The 18,585-nt window shown below is 37.3% G+C and overlaps 4 pseudogenes; all 4 read right to left on the bottom strand.

The window, feature by feature from the left end:
- Window positions 462-2,412, bottom strand: LOC107612915 (annotated as a pseudogene).
- LOC107612923 lies at window positions 3,138-4,829 on the bottom strand (annotated as a pseudogene).
- Window positions 5,927-15,626, bottom strand: LOC107612932 (annotated as a pseudogene).
- LOC110262407 lies at window positions 15,625-17,853 on the bottom strand (annotated as a pseudogene).

Raw genomic sequence — 18,585 nt, 5'->3', positions numbered from 1 at the left:
CAAGGACCTTCTGATCCTTCAAGAAATCCCGCTAAAACAGAATGCACCTTATTCCAAATGGTAGTTTGCTCTTATTATCATTTAAAACAATAAAAAATAAGTGGACTCTGTTCAGATCCCCTAACATGTCGGTTGCACAATAGATTGCAGTGTGAGAATAGATCTATAATTTCTATTAAAGAACCACTCTGTTTGTGCAGATAATAAAGCATATAAAACATCTCTTGAGGACATAAATAACTTTCTCTAACCTTTAACTATGGATACCATCCATAATAATTACCAGGGAAGAAAATATTGATTATACAGTCACAGTTTACAAACGCCACAAAATCTAATATAATGTTGGAAAATTGGATACTTACATGGAATAATGGATCGTCATCACAGCAAAACCACCAATAAAATGGGTTCAACATGGTGAACATCAGGAATCTAAATGCCAATTTGAATTAATTGTGTCAATCTGATAAGGAGGTCTTCGATATGATTTTTCGCTTCTTCAATAGCCCATCCATTAACTTGAAATATGCAGATTTATGCAAACTAACTCCTTTCTGCTCTGATTCTTGAAATAGTTTCATTGCCTCTTTGTACTTCCCTTGAGTACAAAAGTCAGTTATCTGTTCTGAGTAATTCATGTCGCCTGAACCAAGCATTTGTGAAGTGTCTTCACTTATCATATTTGGACTTGTCTCTAGGAGTTTTGACATGAATTTCTTTGCTTCCTCAGTTCTCCTAGCATTAGTAAGTGCACCAATGATGACAGTATAAGTATATTGGTCCGGCCCTAATTTTTTCTTCTCCATCTCAGTCATGAGGTCAAATACTTCATCAAGTTTCCCTTCTTTGCAAAGGACGAAAATCAACGTGTTGTACGTAACTGCATCAACGGGCTTACCTTTAATGATCCATGTGTTAAACAAATTAAAGGCATTCTCGAACATACCATGTTTGCAAAGCCCTCGAAGAAGAATGTTACATGTAATAACATCAGGCTTGAATGAGTTCTCAACCATTCTGTTATAGAACAAGAATGCTTTCTCCAATGCTCCCTCCCAACAGAAATCATGAATAATTATGTTACACGTAGCTTCATCGGGGGTCAAACCTTTATATAAAATCTCATTCAATTTATCTACAGCCTGATCAGTTTTTAAAGAATGACACAACCCCTCAATTATAGTATTATAAGTGACAACACTAGGAATGATCCCCTTCTCCTTCATCTCATCCCAAAGCTTCAGAGCTTTGTTTGTTTGATCATTTTTAAAGTATCCCATGATTAGAGTTCCATAGGTTACCTCATCGAGAATATAACCTCGCTTTGCGGCCTTCACAGTCAACTCGTATGCCTCTTTGAGCAGCTTCTCCACGCACAATTTGTTCACTATAGTGTTCAGAGTAAAAGTATCCATCTTTAAACCTTTCCTCCCCATTTCATCCATCATCTTAAAAGCTTCTCCTAGATTTCCTGCTTTACAATAACCATTGATCATAGTATTATAAGTAAAACAGTCCGGTGAAAACCCACTCTCTACCATCTTTGCCACGACATAGCCAGCTTCATCCATCTTACCTTCCTTACAGTACCACTTCACTATTATATTGTGAGTCACCGCATTTGGCTTGACTCCCTTTCCCTTCATTTCCTCAACTAACTTGAATGCCTCCACACTCCCCCGCCACTGAAAACACCGGTCAATCAGAGTATTGTAGGTAACCTCATCCGGCATCACCCTCAAGCACTCCATATCATCCCTATGGCTAATCGCCTTCTTTACCTTCCCCTCGTCGCACAAACCCCTCATGATTGTATTATAAGTCCAAATATCCGGTACCATGTCATTTGCTCTTATCAACTTGATAACCTCGGTAGCCTCCTTCAACCACCTCAACTTACAATAGCCATGAACCAAGATATTATAGGTGTTCCTATTTGGAGAAACCCCGCTACCTTTCATCTCTAGCAAAATCTCCCTAACCTTACTCAATTGGCCCTTATGCATCAAGAATATTATTGTAAGTGATATTATCAGAAGAACAAGCAAAATCAGTCATTTGGTTCAAGAAGCTAGAGCATCATTAAAATTATTATCAAGACAAGAACCATGCATCAAGATGTTGAAGGTGGTGGTGTTTGGGGTTATACCGAGCTTAAGGGAATCGTTAGAGAGAAGGGTGGGGAGAGTGGCGAAGGATGTGGAACAAGGAGAGGAGGGTGGCGGAGTTGGTGCGGTGGAGTTGGGTGGAGGAGAGGACGGAAAGCACCGTGGGGAGGGTGAGATTTTGGATTAAGGGTTTGAGCGCGGAGTGGGGGTCAGGGTGGCTGGTGAGGATGGAGGTTACCGTTTTCAGCAACTGAGCTTTCGATAAGGCTGCGGTGGTTGCTGCGTCGGTGGTGGTGGTCATTTTTATCGCATTAGGGTTTAGGGTGGTAATCAGTTAAACGGGAAAGGAGCTGCTTCCCTTATTTTATTTTTTCAATTTAATTTTTTTTATTTTATTACTTTATATCTTAAAAATAGAAAAATTAAGTCAACCATATAGAAGACAGCTAGAATAAAATGATCCAGTCAAACATGAAAAGCAGAATACAGTAGTTTTATCGCTACAAAAAATAAAATCAGACGGACTGATGATTGTATTTATGAACAAACAAGGTGAAATTCAATATACGGACCATGCTGGGTAGGCAACAGATTGAATAAGAACCAAGGGCCTTCTGATCCTTCAAGAAATCCTGCTAAAACAGAATGCACCTTATTCCAAATGGTAGTTTGCTCTTATTATCATTTAAAACAATAAAAAACAACTGGACTCTGTTCAGATCCCCTAACATATCTGTTGCACAAAGGATTGCAGCGTGAGAATAGATCTATAATTTCTATTAAAGCAACACTCTGTTTGTGCATATAATAAAGCATATAAAACATCTCTTGAGGACATCAATAACTTTCTCTAACTTTTAACTATGGATACCATCCATAATAATTACTAGGGAAAAAATATTGATTACCCAGTCACAGTTTACAAACGCCACAAAATCTAATATAATGTTGGAAAATTGGATACTTACATGAAATAATAGATCGTCATCACAGCAAAACCACCAATAAAATGGGTTCAACATGGTGAACATCAGGAATTTAAATGCCAATTTAAATTTATTGTGTCAATCTGATAAGGAGGCCTTCGATATGCTTTTTCGCCTCTTCAATAGCCCATCCATTAACTTGAAATATGCAGATTTATGCAAACTAACTCCTTTTTACTCTGATTCTTGAAATAGTTTCATTGCCTCTTTGTACTTCCTTTGAGTACAAAATTAGTTATCTGTGCTGAGTAATCCATGTCGCCTGAACCAAGCATTTCTGAAGTGTCTTCACTTATCATATTTGGACTTGTCTCTAGGAGTTTTGACATGAATTTCTTTGCTTCCTCAATTCTCCCAGCATGAGTAAGTGCACCAATGATGGCAGTATAAGTATATCGGTCCGGCACCAATTTTTTTCTTCTCCATTTCATTCATGAGGTCAAATGCTTCATCAAGTTTCCCTTCTTTGCAAAGGACAGAAATCAACGTGTTGTACGTAACTACATCAGTGGGCTTACCTTTAATGATCCATGTGTTAAATAAATTAAAGGCCTTCTCGAACATACCATGTTTGCAAAGCCCTCGAAGAAGAATGTTACATGTAATAACATCAGGCTTGAATGAGTTCTCAACTATTCTGTTATAGAACAAGAATGCTTTCTCCACTGCTCCCTCCCAGCAAAAGCCAGGAATAATTATGTTACACGTAGCTTCATCGGTGGACAAACCTTTATCTAAAAGCTCATTCAATTTATCTACAGCCTAATCAAATTTTAAAGAATGGCACAACCCCCTAATTATAGTATTATAAGTGACAACACTAGGAATGATCCCCTTCAACTTCATCTCATCCCAAAGCTTCAGAGCTTTGTTTGTTTGATCATTTTTAAAGTATCCCATGATTAGAGTTCCATAGGTTACCTCATCGAGAATATAACCTCGCTTTGCGGCCTTCACAGTCAACTCGTATGCCTCCTTGAGTAGCTTCTCCACGCACAATTTGTGCACTATAGTGTTCAGAGTAAAAGTATCTATCTTTAAACCTTTCCTCCCCATTTCATCCATCATCTTAAAAGCTTCTCCCAGATTTCCTGCTTTACAATAACCATTGATCATAGTATTATAAGTAAAACAGTCCGGTGAAAACCCACTCTTTACCATCTTTGCCAAGACACAGCCGGCTTCATCCATCTTACCTTCCTTACAGTACCACTTCACCATTATATTGTGAGTCACCGCGTTCGGCTTGACTCCCTTTCCCTTCATTTCCTCAACCAACTTGAATGCCTCCACACTCCCCCGCCGCTGAAAACACCCGTCAATCAGAGTATTGTAGGTAACCTCATCCGGCATCACCCTCAGGCTCACCATATCATCCCTAAGGCTAATCGCCTCCTTGACCTTCCCCTCGTCGCACAAACCCCTCATGATTGTATTATAAGTCCAAATATCTGGTACCACGTCGTTTGCACTCATCAACTCGACAACCTCGGCAGCCTCCTTCAACCACCTTAACTTACAATAGCCATGAACCAAGATATTATAGGTGTTCCTCTTTGGGGAAACCCCGCTACCTTTCATCTCTAGAAAAACCTCCCTAACCTTACTCAATTGACCCTTATGCATCAAGAATAGTATTGTAAGTGATATTATCAGGAGAACAAGCAAAATCAGTCATTTGGTTCATGATGCTAAGAGCATCATTAAAATTATTATCAAGACAAGAAGCATGGATCAAGATGTTGAAGGTGGTGGTGTTTGGGGTTATACCGAGCTTAAGGGAATTGTTAAAGTCTTGTTTGGAGAGGTGAATGGAGTGGGAGGAATGAGGGTGGCGGAGAGTGGTGAAGGATGTGGAAGAAGGAGAGGAGGGTGGCGGAGTGGGTGCGGTGGAGCTGGGTGGAGAAGAGGACGGAAAGCTCCGTGGGGAGGGTGAGATTTTGTATTAAGGGTTTGTGCGCGGAGTTAGAGTCAGGGTAGCTGGTGAGGATGGTGGTCACCGTTTTCAGCAGCTGAGCTTCCGATGAGGCTGCGGCGGCTGCTGCGTCGGTGGTGGTGGTCATTTTTATCGCATTAGGGTTTAGGGTGGTAATCAGCTAAACGGAGAAGGAGCTGCTTCCCTTATTTTATTTTTTCAATTTAATTGTTTTTTATTTTATTACTTTATATCTTAAAAATTGAAAAAATTAAGTCAACCATATAGAAGACAGCTAAAATAAAATGAACCAGTCAAACATGAAAAGCAGAATACAATATTTTTATGGCTACACAAAATAAAATCAGACGGACTGACGATTGTATTTATGAACAAACAAGGTGAAATTCAATACACAGACCATGCTGGGTAGGCAACAGATTGGATAAGAACCAAGGACCTTCTGATCCTTCAAGAATTCCCGCTAAAATAGAATGCACCTTATTCCAAATGGTAGTTTGCTCTTATTATCATTTAAAACAATAAAAAACAAGTGGACTCTGTTCAGATCTCCTAACATGTCTGTTGCACAAAGGATTACAGTGTGATAATAGATCTATAATTTCTATTAAAGCAACACACTGTTTGTGCAGATAATAAAGCATATAAAACATCTCTTGAGGACATGAATAACTTTCTCTAACCTTTAACTATCGATACCATCCATAATAGTTACCAGGGAAAAAAATATTGATTACACAGTCACAGTTTACAAACGCCACAAAATCTAATATAATGTTGGAAAATTGGATACTTACATGAAATAATAGATCATCATCACAGCAAAACCACCAATAAAATGGGTTCAACATGATGAACATCAGAAATTTAAATGCCAATTTAAATTTATTGTGTCAATCTGATAAGGAGGCCTTCGATATGCTTTTTCGCCTCTTCAATAGCCCATCCATTAACTTGAAATATGCAAATTTATGCAAACTAACTCCTTTTTACTCTGATTCTTGAAATAGTTTCATTGCCTCTTTGTACTTCCCTTGAGTACAAAAATTAGTTATCTGTTCTGTGTAATCCATGTCGTCTGAACCAAGCATTTGTGAAGTGTCTTCACTTACTATATTTGGACTTGTCTCTAGGAGTTTTGACATGAATTTCTTTGCTTCCTCAATTCTCCCAGCATGAGTAAGTGCACCAATGATGGCAGTATAAGTATATCGGTCCGGCCCCAATTTTTCTTCTCCATCTCAGTCATGAGGTCAAATGCTTCATCAAGTTTGCCTTCTTTGCAAAGGACAGAAATCAACGTGTTGTACGTAACTGCATCAATGGACTTACCTTTAATCATCCATGTGTTAAATAAATTAAAGGCCTTCTCGAACATACCATGTTTGCAAAGCCCTCGAAGAAGAATGTTACATGTAATAACATCAGGCTTGAATGAGTTCTCAACCATTCTGTTATAGAACAAGAATGCTTTCTCCACTGCTCCCTCCTAGCAGAAACCATGAATAATTATGTTACACGTAGCTTCGTCGGTGGCCAAACCTTTATCTAAAAGCTCATTCAATTTATCTACAGCCTGATCAGTTTTTAAAGAATGGCACAACCCCCTAATTATAGTATTATAAGTGACAACACTAGGAATGATCTCCTTCTCCTTCATCTCATCCCAAAGCTTCAGAGCTTTGTTTGTTTGATCATTTTTAAAGTATCCCATGATTAGAGTTCCATAGGTTACCTCATCGAGAATATAACCTCGCTTTGTGGCCTTCACAGGCAACTCGTATGCCTCCTTGAGTAGCTTCTCCACGCACAATTTGTGCACTATAGTGTTCAGAGTAAAAGTATCTATCTTTAAACCTTTCCTCCCCATTTCATCCATCATCTTAAAAGCTTCTCCCAGATTTCCTGCTTTACAATAACCATTGATCATAGTATTATAAGTAAAACAGTCCGGTGAAAACCCACTCTTTACCATCTTTGCCAAGACACAGCCGGCTTCATCCATCTTACCTTCCTTACAGTACCACTTCACCATTATATTGTGAGTCACCGCGTTCGGCTTGACTCCCTTTCCCTTCATTTCCTCAACCAACTTGAATGCCTCCACACTCCCCCGCCGCTGAAAACACCCGTCAATCAGAGTATTGTAGGTAACCTCATCCGGCATCACCCTCAGGCTCTCCATATCATCTGTAACATCCCGCATTTTTGAAAAACCTAAATGTAAATAAATTGTGATTTTATCTTGTTTAGTTTAAATTTTGTAATTTTAGAAATTATTTTGTTAGAAATAATTAAATAGATTCGGAAATAGTTTTATTTTAAATCAATTAATATTTTTAAGTAATCTTATTATAATAGAATATTTTGTATAATTTTAGTAATTGAAAAATAAGAAAAAAATTGTATAATTTAATTCAAGTAACTTTTATTCTGAAAAGGTTACGATTTATTTTATTAATTTGATATCTTATTTTATAAATTAATCAATTAAGAGTAATTAAATTAGTTTTATTAATATTTAGAGTTAAGTTAATTAATATTTTTGTGTAAATTCTTATAATTGGTTATTTTATATATTTTGAAAATTATATAATTTAATTTAAATAATTTCTATTATGGATAAATTATGGTTTATTTTATTAGTTTGAGCTCCTAGAGATTAATTTATTAGGAATGATTAAATGGATTTTTATAAATACTTAAAGTTTAAGTAATTTTATTATAATTAGATATTTTGTAAATTGAAATTAAAATTCCAGTGATAGAAAAATAATAAAAAGTTATATCATTTAATTTGAATAATTAGTATTGAGTTTAAACTATATTTTATAAAAATGTGATTAATATGCTTATTTTATAATTTAAATTAGAAATAATTAATTCAACTTAGCAATATGTTGATAAATGATGTTCCTAAATATTTTAAGAGAGTATATTTGGTTTTAAAATTACTCTACCTTCCAATTTTATCAAAATATCTATTCATATCTATCCATATCTTTTTATAAAATCCTAATTTTAACCCTAATATCACAAATTCCTAATTTATAACCTAAATCCCTAAATCTACAATCAGAAAGGGGGGCACGGATTCGGTACGCGCTCCCTCTTAGCGCACTGAAACGCCAAAAATGTGTTTGGCGTACCCGTAAGCTAAAAAATGTCAAAATAACAATATTTACTTTTTGGGGTTCTTTTTGCAATTGCACATAAAATAAAGGGTTATTTTTTTATTTTTTAAATGAATACCCATATTTAATTATCTATTATTGGCTTACTGCCATTAACATTCTTCTCCAAGTTTTCTTCTTCCCCTTTCTCTGCTGTCGTAAGCGCACGGCCTCCTCCATTATCTCCAACGCCAACAACGACTGAATCCCCAAGACCTCTTCTACTCGCTTCTTCGTCACGCTACCAACTCCTTCTCCTCCCCCGTTCAGTCATGGTGGTTTCGGCAGCTTTTTATTGGGCACGTCTGAAGTCCATTGCCCACATTCTACCGAAAATTTCAGTGACTCATATCGTCCATCCCTTTAGAAGTGCCCACATCCTCATGCTCAACAGTGAGATTCACTCTCATAGCATAGAAATTGGTGAAGCTATTGACTAAATTTGGAGTCTTTGTGAATCGTTGTTGAAAAGCATCGCTGAGATTATGAGTTGGGTCGGTGGAGATTATGAGAACAGAGTCACGAACAGTGGCGAGAAGAATGAAATGAGAGTATTGAGCTGCATGTAGTTTTGCCAACGCCATCTTTGCCACCAACGAAGACCCATTTGAGAGTTTCTTGTTCTAGAATATTCCTGTTTCTCTCAACTGGGGTTTCGAATAATCCGTCAAAGCCTAAAATCAGATTCGGCATTTTTAAACCATGAATTATCATTTATACAAATACAATTATATCTTTTCATAAATAAATTATTAAGCAGTTTAATGGAATTAATTTTGATTATTATTTTTTACTTTTATAATAACTAAAATAACTTAAAATTAAAAATTAAACTCTTTGTACTCTCTATTTGTACTAATTTTTATAGTATCTTACTATGATTAATATTCTATATAATTAATAATTTTTCATGACATATTACTATAGTTAATAAAATTAATTTAACATAATTATTAATTTCTCATCATATTAATATAATTAATAAAATTACTTTAAAAATTTACTAATTTCTCATATCATATTTCTATAATTTATAAAATTACTAAAAAAATAACTAACTTTTTAAATTATATTATTATAATCTATACAATTATTCTAAAAAAGTACTAATTTTATATGATATCTTACTATAGTTAATAAAATTATTTTCGATATCATATAACTATAATTAATAAAATTAATTGAACCAAATGACTTAGCTTATAATAATTGGTTTAGAATATAAAATTAATTTAAAATATAAATTCATTTATAATTTTTTTTTATAAAGTGTTCCATTCTTATCAAAACTTCAAAAATTAATGATCAGTAGACGAATATGACCAACCTTATTTTTGACTTTGTTTGACAAAAAATTCAAAATGGTAATCATCCAACAAATTGTACACTACTATTCATTAGAATTCCAAATGATTAATTAACGCGCTGAGTATTGAAAATATCAATGTGGTCAATGCAAGTATGATCCGAATCTTAAATTAGTTCCAAAATAAATTTAAGATCAAATTTAAAACTATTTGAAAATCGAAATTTAATATTTAATTGAATTTAAATCTATAATAAAAGCCAAAGGTTAATCAATGTAAATATACATAAATTCAAATTCAAAACATGGTGAGAATTAACGTGTCTAACAGGTTTTCTATATATATTAAACGACAGAGGTCCTCCGTAACGTGTGTCCGTGGTCTCGCCAGTTACCGGTACCCATCAGTTTACAGCAATCTTTGCTTTGCTGGCCACCAAGCTACACTTGCCACGACACGCGACTGTTTACTTCCCATTGTTATCCGATGGTGATCTTTTCCAGATCCGGCGAGGACACTATGCAGATCTTCATCCTCCGAACCAACGAGTCGCAACAGATGCGCCATTCGAAGAGTAGGCAGCTTTGCAGTGTGATTCAACGAGGGAAACTTCCTGCAACTCCATTGATGGTCAGTGACGAAAACGTAAACTTCCGCACGATTCTAGTATACGTCAAATGACATCAGCGGTGAAACTCCTTCCTTTCCAGCCCAACCCCATCGTCTCTGATTAACCGTAACCCAGAATCATTAACTTCAAATAATTCCATCTTAAAAATTGTTAACTAATTCTACATAAACCTAGATAGTTTTCAGATCTAATAAAACTAACCAGTAACAAAATAAATTTGTAAAATAATCCCTCTGACACAAGATATCCATTAACCAATCAAAGGAGGGAAGAGAAAAGGTAATCTCTACCATTAGATTAAAAGAACAAGATAGATCCGACGAACATCATTTAAAAACGCACCGATCGGCCAAAAATAAGTGCTATGCGCACAGGTGTGCCAAAGATCTTCGGCACATGGAATCCGTGTCCCAGAAATAGAAGGGAAGAAAGAAGGAAACGGAGAGCAGAGGAAGAGGGTGACGGAACAGAGAAGAAGAGGGAAAAGTGGATCGTCATCGGGGGAGGAGGAGACTGCCGCCGTCGTGAGCCATCACTGCGCGCTGCCATCGAGTACACGGACCAGAGGGAGACGCGAGCAGTGACCGAGAGGAAGCTCCGTCCTCGTCGCCGTTCCATAGTCACTGTTGAAGCCAACCTCGTTGTCATTGGAGAAGCTGCGCGTTGAAAACGTAAACTTCCGCACGATTCTAGTATACGTCAAATGACATCAGCGGTGAAACTCCTTCCTTTCCAGCCCAACCCCATCGTCTCTGATTAACCGTAACCCAGAATCATTAACTTCAAATAATTCCATCTTAAAAATTGTTAACTAATTCTACATAAACCTAGATAGTTTTCAGATCTAATAAAACTAACCAGTAACAAAATAAATTTGTAAAATAATCCCTCTGACACAAGATATCCATTAACCAATCAAAGGAGGGAAGAGAAAAGGTAATCTCTACCATTAGATTAAAAGAACAAGATAGATCCGACGAACATCATTTAAAAACGCACCGATCGGCCAAAAATAAGTGCTATGCGCACAGGTGTGCCAAAGATCTTCGGCACATGGAATCCGTGTCCCAGAAATAGAAGGGAAGAAAGAAGGAAACGGAGAGCAGAGGAAGAGGGTGACGGAACAGAGAAGAAGAGGGAAAAGTGGATCGTCATCGGGGGAGGAGGAGACTGCCGCCGTCGTGAGCCATCACTGCGCGCTGTCGTCGAGTACACGGACCAGAGGGAGACGCGAGCAGTGACTGAGAGGAAGCTCCGTCCTCGTCGCCGTTCCATAGTCGCTGTTGAAGCCATCCTCGTTGTCGTCGAATCGTCGCTGCTAAACCGCTGCTGTGCCGCCATCAAGTCTGAGTTAAGGAAAGGAGACGTGGAGTCGGCGTCGCCCAGAGAGAAACGCGAATGGAGAGGAGAAGCAGAACGCATGGTGGGGAGGCTTTTCTTGTCACTGCCACCGCCGGAATCATGAACCAAGGTGGAGGAGAAGGCCGTCTTCCCCGTTGCTGCTATAATCGTCCGTGCTGCTGCCGGTGCTTCTTTGTTCTGTTATTCCTTTCTCATTCTTGTAAGACATTCTTGTTCTGAACCTCCACTTGACGTTCTTGTTTATTCCGCTGCCATTTTATTAGCCTTACTCTTGTTCCAATTTAATTTAGCCCCTGTTCCACCCTTGAATTTCTAGAATTATTATTCTACCCAATATGAATTCATTGTTTTGCTCACTGTCGTGGCCAACTCGCGTTGCTGCTGCCCTGTCAAAGCTGCTGTGAGTGTTACTAACATTAGCGGATAAGGGATGAAGGAGCTACTGCATTTTGGGTGCAGCCCAACCAGTCATCACGCCACAATTCCGCCGTCGGTTTCTGTGAAATTTGACATCGAAGTAGGGGGTTTAAAACGATTTCAATTTAAGAATGCCTACAAGGTTTATTGAGTAACTGCAAATAGATTTAATACCGGTGAGTAATTGATTGATTATGTGAATATTGAATTGTGGCTGAAATTGTGATTGGAATGGTTGAGATTGTAATTTGAAATTGTTGATTAGTGATATTGATTGATTATGTGGATTGGGAATTGTTTGATGACCAATTGTTGTGAATTTCTGAATTTTAATGGGTTATATCAGATTGGTTGCCGTTGAGCTGTTATTTGATATATTGTAAAGTTAATGAACTTGCTTGGTGGTTGATTTGGAATTGATTTTGAGGGATATTGAAGGGTTGGATCTTGAACCTAAATGATTTGCTGAAAATCAGGTTCTCTTGAAATAAAACGGAAACTTTGAAAGTGATTTAGTAACTCTATAGTGACTGAAATTATAAGAATTTAAATGTTAAGTAAATTTTAAGTGTAATTGTGAAAATTCAATTTTTAAGGTTTCGTATCAACTAGAGAATTAGTTATGATTTTTCAAAGTTGAACTCTAAGATCTGATTTTCTGCATAATTTTAAACGAAGTCAGAAACTTTGAAAAGCTATAACTACTTACGTAATGATCAGAATTGCATGAGACCAAGCCTGGATTAAACTTAGGGATATAAGGAACTAAACTGGTAAATTTGAGACTTTTTCATTAAGTTTATGATTTATGGTGAATTTTTGAATTGGGGATGTCAAATTTGGTTTTTCTGTAGAACGTTTAACACAGCAGCAACTTGATTCCTTTATTGGAAATTTTTCAGTTTGAATTTTGAAATGGAACCAAATTTAAATGAAACTTTAGTCCTATTATTTTTATGTCGTAAAATTTCAGAACGGTTGAACTTGCGGTTTAAAAGATACGAATTTTTGAAATACGATGCATTATGCAGTAAAGGCCAGATTCTGTTTTCTTAACTCAGTAAATTTGGAAGTTTATAACTTTTGAACCTGGTTGGATATCAAGGTGAAACCAATTGGAAGTGAAAATTAAGTATGTTTAGCATATGTGACTTAAATTTCAAGGCTATCCATATTTTGATGAGTAAGTTATAGGACTTGGAAGAAGATAAGTTTATTAAGTTTTAAAACAGAATTCTGCAGAAAATTAGTCAACTTCTAGGTTATATTACTTCTTCATTAAAAATGATACTGACCTGAAACCAATTGGAAAAGAAACTTGTATGAGTGAAGTTTAACTATATCAATTTTTAAAGTCATTGAATTTAACTTGGATTTTATATTGAATTTTGAATATCACATGCTGCTGCTGTTTTTCTGGTTTTACGTACTACAGAGCAGTCACGGTTTTTCCTCTATTTCTAAGGCTAGAGAAACCAGAAAATTATGATCTATGGTTTGTTAGAAAGCTTATTTCAAGATGAACGCCTGGACATAAAGTTTGTGCGATTCCGAGTTCATTTTCTATATTAAAAACAGAAAAGAAGATAGGGTGTTGAGAATGCCTGAGTGAGAGTTATGAGTTCATAAAATTAAAGATGAACCTTAGCGTTATATGGCTGATTCAATATTGGAACTTGTTTGATTCTGAATTGATTTGATATTGGAAAGGTTGAAAAGAGCTTGGTGAATTGTTTGGTTGGGACCCGTAAGGGTGGCTAAGTCCTATTTTTAAAGGAGATTATGTTGAAATTTTTCTAAAAGCATAAGGACTTAATCAAAATAAATATTTAAGGCTTATTTAATGATAATAACTTCAATGGTTCTTTTAAAAAAAGAATATTTGGTTTATGGGATTGTTGGCAGGGGCGTGGGTCTAGTCCCGCTTGCTCAGTGCGTAAACCATTGTGCAGGGATGGTGGTTTTATCCCGCCTGCAGTGAGGACGGTAGTTTTATCCCGCTCACGTATTGATAAATTGTTCAGCAAGGACGGTGGTGTGATCCCACTTGCATATTGTTTTATGTACACAATAAGGATGGTGGTTTAATCTCGCTTACTGTGGAGGCAAGGACGGTGGTTTAATCCCGCTTGCATGTTCTGGACAAGGATGGTGGTTTAATTTCCGCTTGTCTATGGAACCTACGGATAAGGATGGTGGTCTAATTCCGATTATCTGAGTCGGGTCTGGCAACATAATCGACGCGTGAGCTCATGGCCAGTAGGACAGGCATGCATCATATGCATCTATGTGACATTGTTTGGGTGTGTATATTGTAATTAGTTTGCCTAAATGAATAATCCTGTTTAACTACTAATTACTATACTTGATGTAATTGCTCTTGATTGTGTTTGAACCTCATTACCTGTGTTTGTAACTGATTGTTTGGATTGTGGTGATTGGATGTTGATTGAGTTGTTTGGGCCTGAGGCCGTGATTGGTACGTTTGAGGTCTAGTTTTGTATAAAGTATCTGACTGGTTCAGCATAGACTTAATGAACCTATGCTTGGAGCAGGATGATCATTTATACCGCGTAGGTAACTTTTTTTATGTTATGGTCTAGGAAAATATGAAAAATCAAACTGGTTCAGCATAGACTTAATGAACCTATGCTTGGAACAGGTTGGTCATTCATACAGTTTAGAAAACTTTTAAGAGTTTTATAAAGAAAATATGGGTCTAGGATTTTAAATAATTAACTAATCTTTTTAAAGGAGGTTAATTTTCTTTTAGATGTCTCTGAATGAAATTAACTATTTGTGCTTTATTCTTTACTTTCACGGCATTCTCGACCTCTACTGAGAACATGTGGTTTGGTTCTCACCCCCAAATTTTTTACCCTTTCAGTGACATAGGTTTGAAGACGCAATTTGAAGCTGTGAGCGATTAGTGGGTTTTCTTTATGGTTTTAATTGGTCTGGTAGAGTCCCCTCGCTGATTGTCCCTTGAGATTTTATTTCATATAGAGGGGTAGGTTTGGTATATTGTATTTGAGTTTTATTTGGTTTCTTTTGTATAAGAATTATTATCAATAATATTTATGTGATTATTATTATTTGTAAATGTTTGAATTATGACTTTAATGAATAAAAAACAAAATTTTCTGGAATTTTCTTAAAACTGAAACGCGAACTCGATACAAAGGCTCGATAATTAAGTAGTTAATACTAGAAAAGGTTACGTAACGTTCTTTCTAGTAGAAATACCCTGACTTAAGCAAGGTATTTTGCTGGAAGGGATGTTACATCATCCCTAAGGCTAATCGCCTCCTTGACCTTCCCCTCGTCACACAAACCCCTCATGATTGTATTATAAGTCCAAATATCTGGTACCACATCGTTTGCACTCATCAACTCGACAACCTCGGCAGCCTCCTTCAACCACCTCAACTTACAATAGCCATGAACCAAGATATTATAGGTGTTCCTATTTGGAAAAACCCTGCTACCTTTCATCTCTAGCAAAACCTCCCTAACCTTACTCAATTGGCCCTTATGCTTCAAGAATAGTATTGTAAGTGACATTATCAGGAGAACAAGCAAAATCAGTCATTTGGTTCATGAAGCTAAGAGCATCATTAAAATTATTATCAAGACAAGAACCATGGATCAAGATGTTGAAGGTGGTGGTGTTTGGGGTTATACCGAGCTTAAGGGAATCGTTAAAGATTCTCCACTGCTCCCTCCCAGCAGAAACCATGAATAATTATGTTACACGTAGCTTCATCGGTGGCCAAACCTTTATCTAAAAGCTCATTTAGTTTTTCTACATCCTGATCAGTTTTTAAAGAATGGCACAACCCCCTAATTATAGTATTATAAGTGACAACATTAGGAATGATCCCCTTCTCCTTCATCTCATCCCAAAGCTTCAGAGCTTTGTTTGTTTGATAATTTTTAAAGTATCCCATGATTAGAGTTCCATAGGTTACCTCATCGAGAATATTACCTCGCTTTGCGGCCTTCACAGTCAACTCGTATGCCTCTTTGAGTAGCTTCTTCACGCACAATTTGTGCACTATAGTGTTCAGAGTAAAAGTATCCATCTTTAAACCTTTCCTCCCCATTTCATCCATCATCTTAAAAGCTTCTCCTAGATTTCCTGCTATACAATAACCATTGATCATTGTATTATAAGTAAAACAGTCCGGTGAAAACCCACTCTCTACCATCTTTGCCACGACACAGCCGGCTTCATCCATCTTACCTTCCTTACAGTACCACTTCACCATTATATTGTGAGTCACCGCGTTCGGCTTGACTCCCTTTCCCTTCATTTTCTCAACCAACTTGAATGCCTCCACACTCCCCCCCACTGAAAACACCCGTCAATCAGAATATTGTAGGTAACCTCATCCGGCATCACCCTCAAGCTCTCCATATCATCCCTAAGGCTAATCGCCTCCTTGACCTTCCCCTCGTCACACAAACCCCTCATGATTGTATTATAAGTCCAAATATCTGGTACCACGTCGTTTGCACTCATCAACTCGACAACCTCGGCAGCCTCCTTCAACCACCTCAACTTACAATAGCCATGAACCAAGATATTATAGGTGTTCCTATTTGGGGAAACCCCGCTACCTTTCATCTCTAGCAAAGTGGAAGAAGGAGGGGAGGGTGGCGGAGTGGGTGCGGTGGAGTTGGGTGGAGGAGAGGACGGAAAGCACCGTGGGAAGGGTGAGATTTTGGATTACGGGTTTGAGCACGGAGTTGGGGTCAGGGTGGCTGGTGAGGATGGTGGTCACCGTTTTCAGCAGCTGAGCTTCCGATGAGGCTGCGGCGGGTGCTGCGTCGGTGATGGTGGTCATTTTTATCGCATTAGGGTTTAAGGTGGTAATCAGCTAAACGGGGAAGGAGTTGCTTCCCTTATTTTATTTTTTCAATTTAATTATTTTTTATTTTATTACTTTATATCTTAAAAATAGAAAAATTAAGTCAACCATATAGAAGACAGCTAAAATAAAATGATCCAATCAAACATGAAAAGCATAATACAGTATTTTTATGGCTACACAAAATAAAATCAGACGGACTGACGATTGTATTTATGAACAAACAAGGTGAAATTCAATACACGGACCATGCTGGGTAGGCAACAGAATGGATAAGAACCAAGGACCTTCTGATCCTTCAAGAAATCCCGCTAAAACAGAATGCACCTTATTCTAAATGGTACCCTCGTCGCACAAACCCCTCATGATTGTATTATAAGTCCAAATATCTGGTACCACGTCGTTTGCACTCATCAACTCGACAACCTCGGCAGCCTCCTTCAACCACCTCAACTTACAATAGCCATGAACCAAGATTTTATAGGTGTTCTTATTTGGGGAAACCCCGCTACCTTTCATCTCTAGCAAAACCTCCCTAACCTTACTCAATTGGCCCTTATGCATCAAGAATAGTATTGTAAGTGATATTATCAGGAGAACAAGCAAAATCAGACATTTGGTTCATTAAGCTAAGAGCATCATTAAAATTATTATCAAGACAAGAATCATGGATCAAGATGTTGAAGGTGGTGGTGTTTGGGGTTATACCGAGCTTAAGGGAATCGTTAAAGACTTGTTTGGAGAGGTGAATGGAGTGGGAGGAATGAGGGTGGCGGCAGACGGGAGGATGGCGAGGAGGGGCTCAGGGGAGGAGGAGAGAGAAGGGTGGGGAGAGTGGCGAAGGATGTGGAACAAGGAGAGGAGGGTGGCGGAGTTGGTGCGGTGGAGTTGGGTGGAGGAGAGGACGGAAAGCACCGTGGGGAGGGTGAGATTATTGATTAAGGGTTTGAGCGCGGAGTAGGGGTCAGGGTGGCTGGTGAGGAAGGTGGTCACCGTTTTCAGCAGCTGAGCTTCCGATGAGGCTGCAGTGGCTGCTGCGTCGTTGGTGGTGGTCATTTTTATCGCATTAGGGTTTAGGGTAGTAATCAGCTAAACGGGGAAGGAGCTGCTTCCCTTATTTTATTTTTTCAATTTAATTGTTTTTTATTTTATTACTTTATATCTTAAAAATAGAAAAATTAAGTCAACCATATAGAAGACAGCTAAAATAAAATGATCCAATCAAACATGAAAAGCGTAATACAGTATTTTTATGGCTACACAAAATAAAATCAGACGGACTGACGATTGTATTTATGAACAAACAAGGTGAAATTCAATACACGGACCATGCTGGGTAGGCAACTGATTGGATAAGAACCAAGGACCTTCTGATCCTTCAAGAAATCCCGCTAAAACAGAATGCACCTTATTCTAAATGGTAGTTTGCTCTTATTATCATTTAAAACAATAAAAAAATAAGTGGACTCTGTTCAGATCCCCTAACATGTTTGTTGCACAAAGGATTTCATTGTGAGAATAGATCTATAATTTCTATTAAAGTAACACTCTGTTTGTGTAGATAATAAAGCATATAAAACATCTCTTGAGGACATGAATAACTTTCTCTAACCTTTAAGTATGGATACCATCCATAATAATTACCAGGGAAAAAAATATTGATTACACAGTCACAGTTTACAAACGCCACAAAATCTAATATAATGTTGGAAAATTGGATACTTACATGAAATAATGGATCGTCATCACAGCAAAACCACCAATAAAATGGTTTCAACATGATGAACA

This window comes from Arachis ipaensis, chromosome B01, assembly GCF_000816755.2.
Source record: "Arachis ipaensis cultivar K30076 chromosome B01, Araip1.1, whole genome shotgun sequence".
Classification (NCBI taxonomy): domain Eukaryota; kingdom Viridiplantae; phylum Streptophyta; class Magnoliopsida; order Fabales; family Fabaceae; genus Arachis; species Arachis ipaensis.
This window is presented reverse-complemented; position numbering and strand designations above follow the sequence as displayed.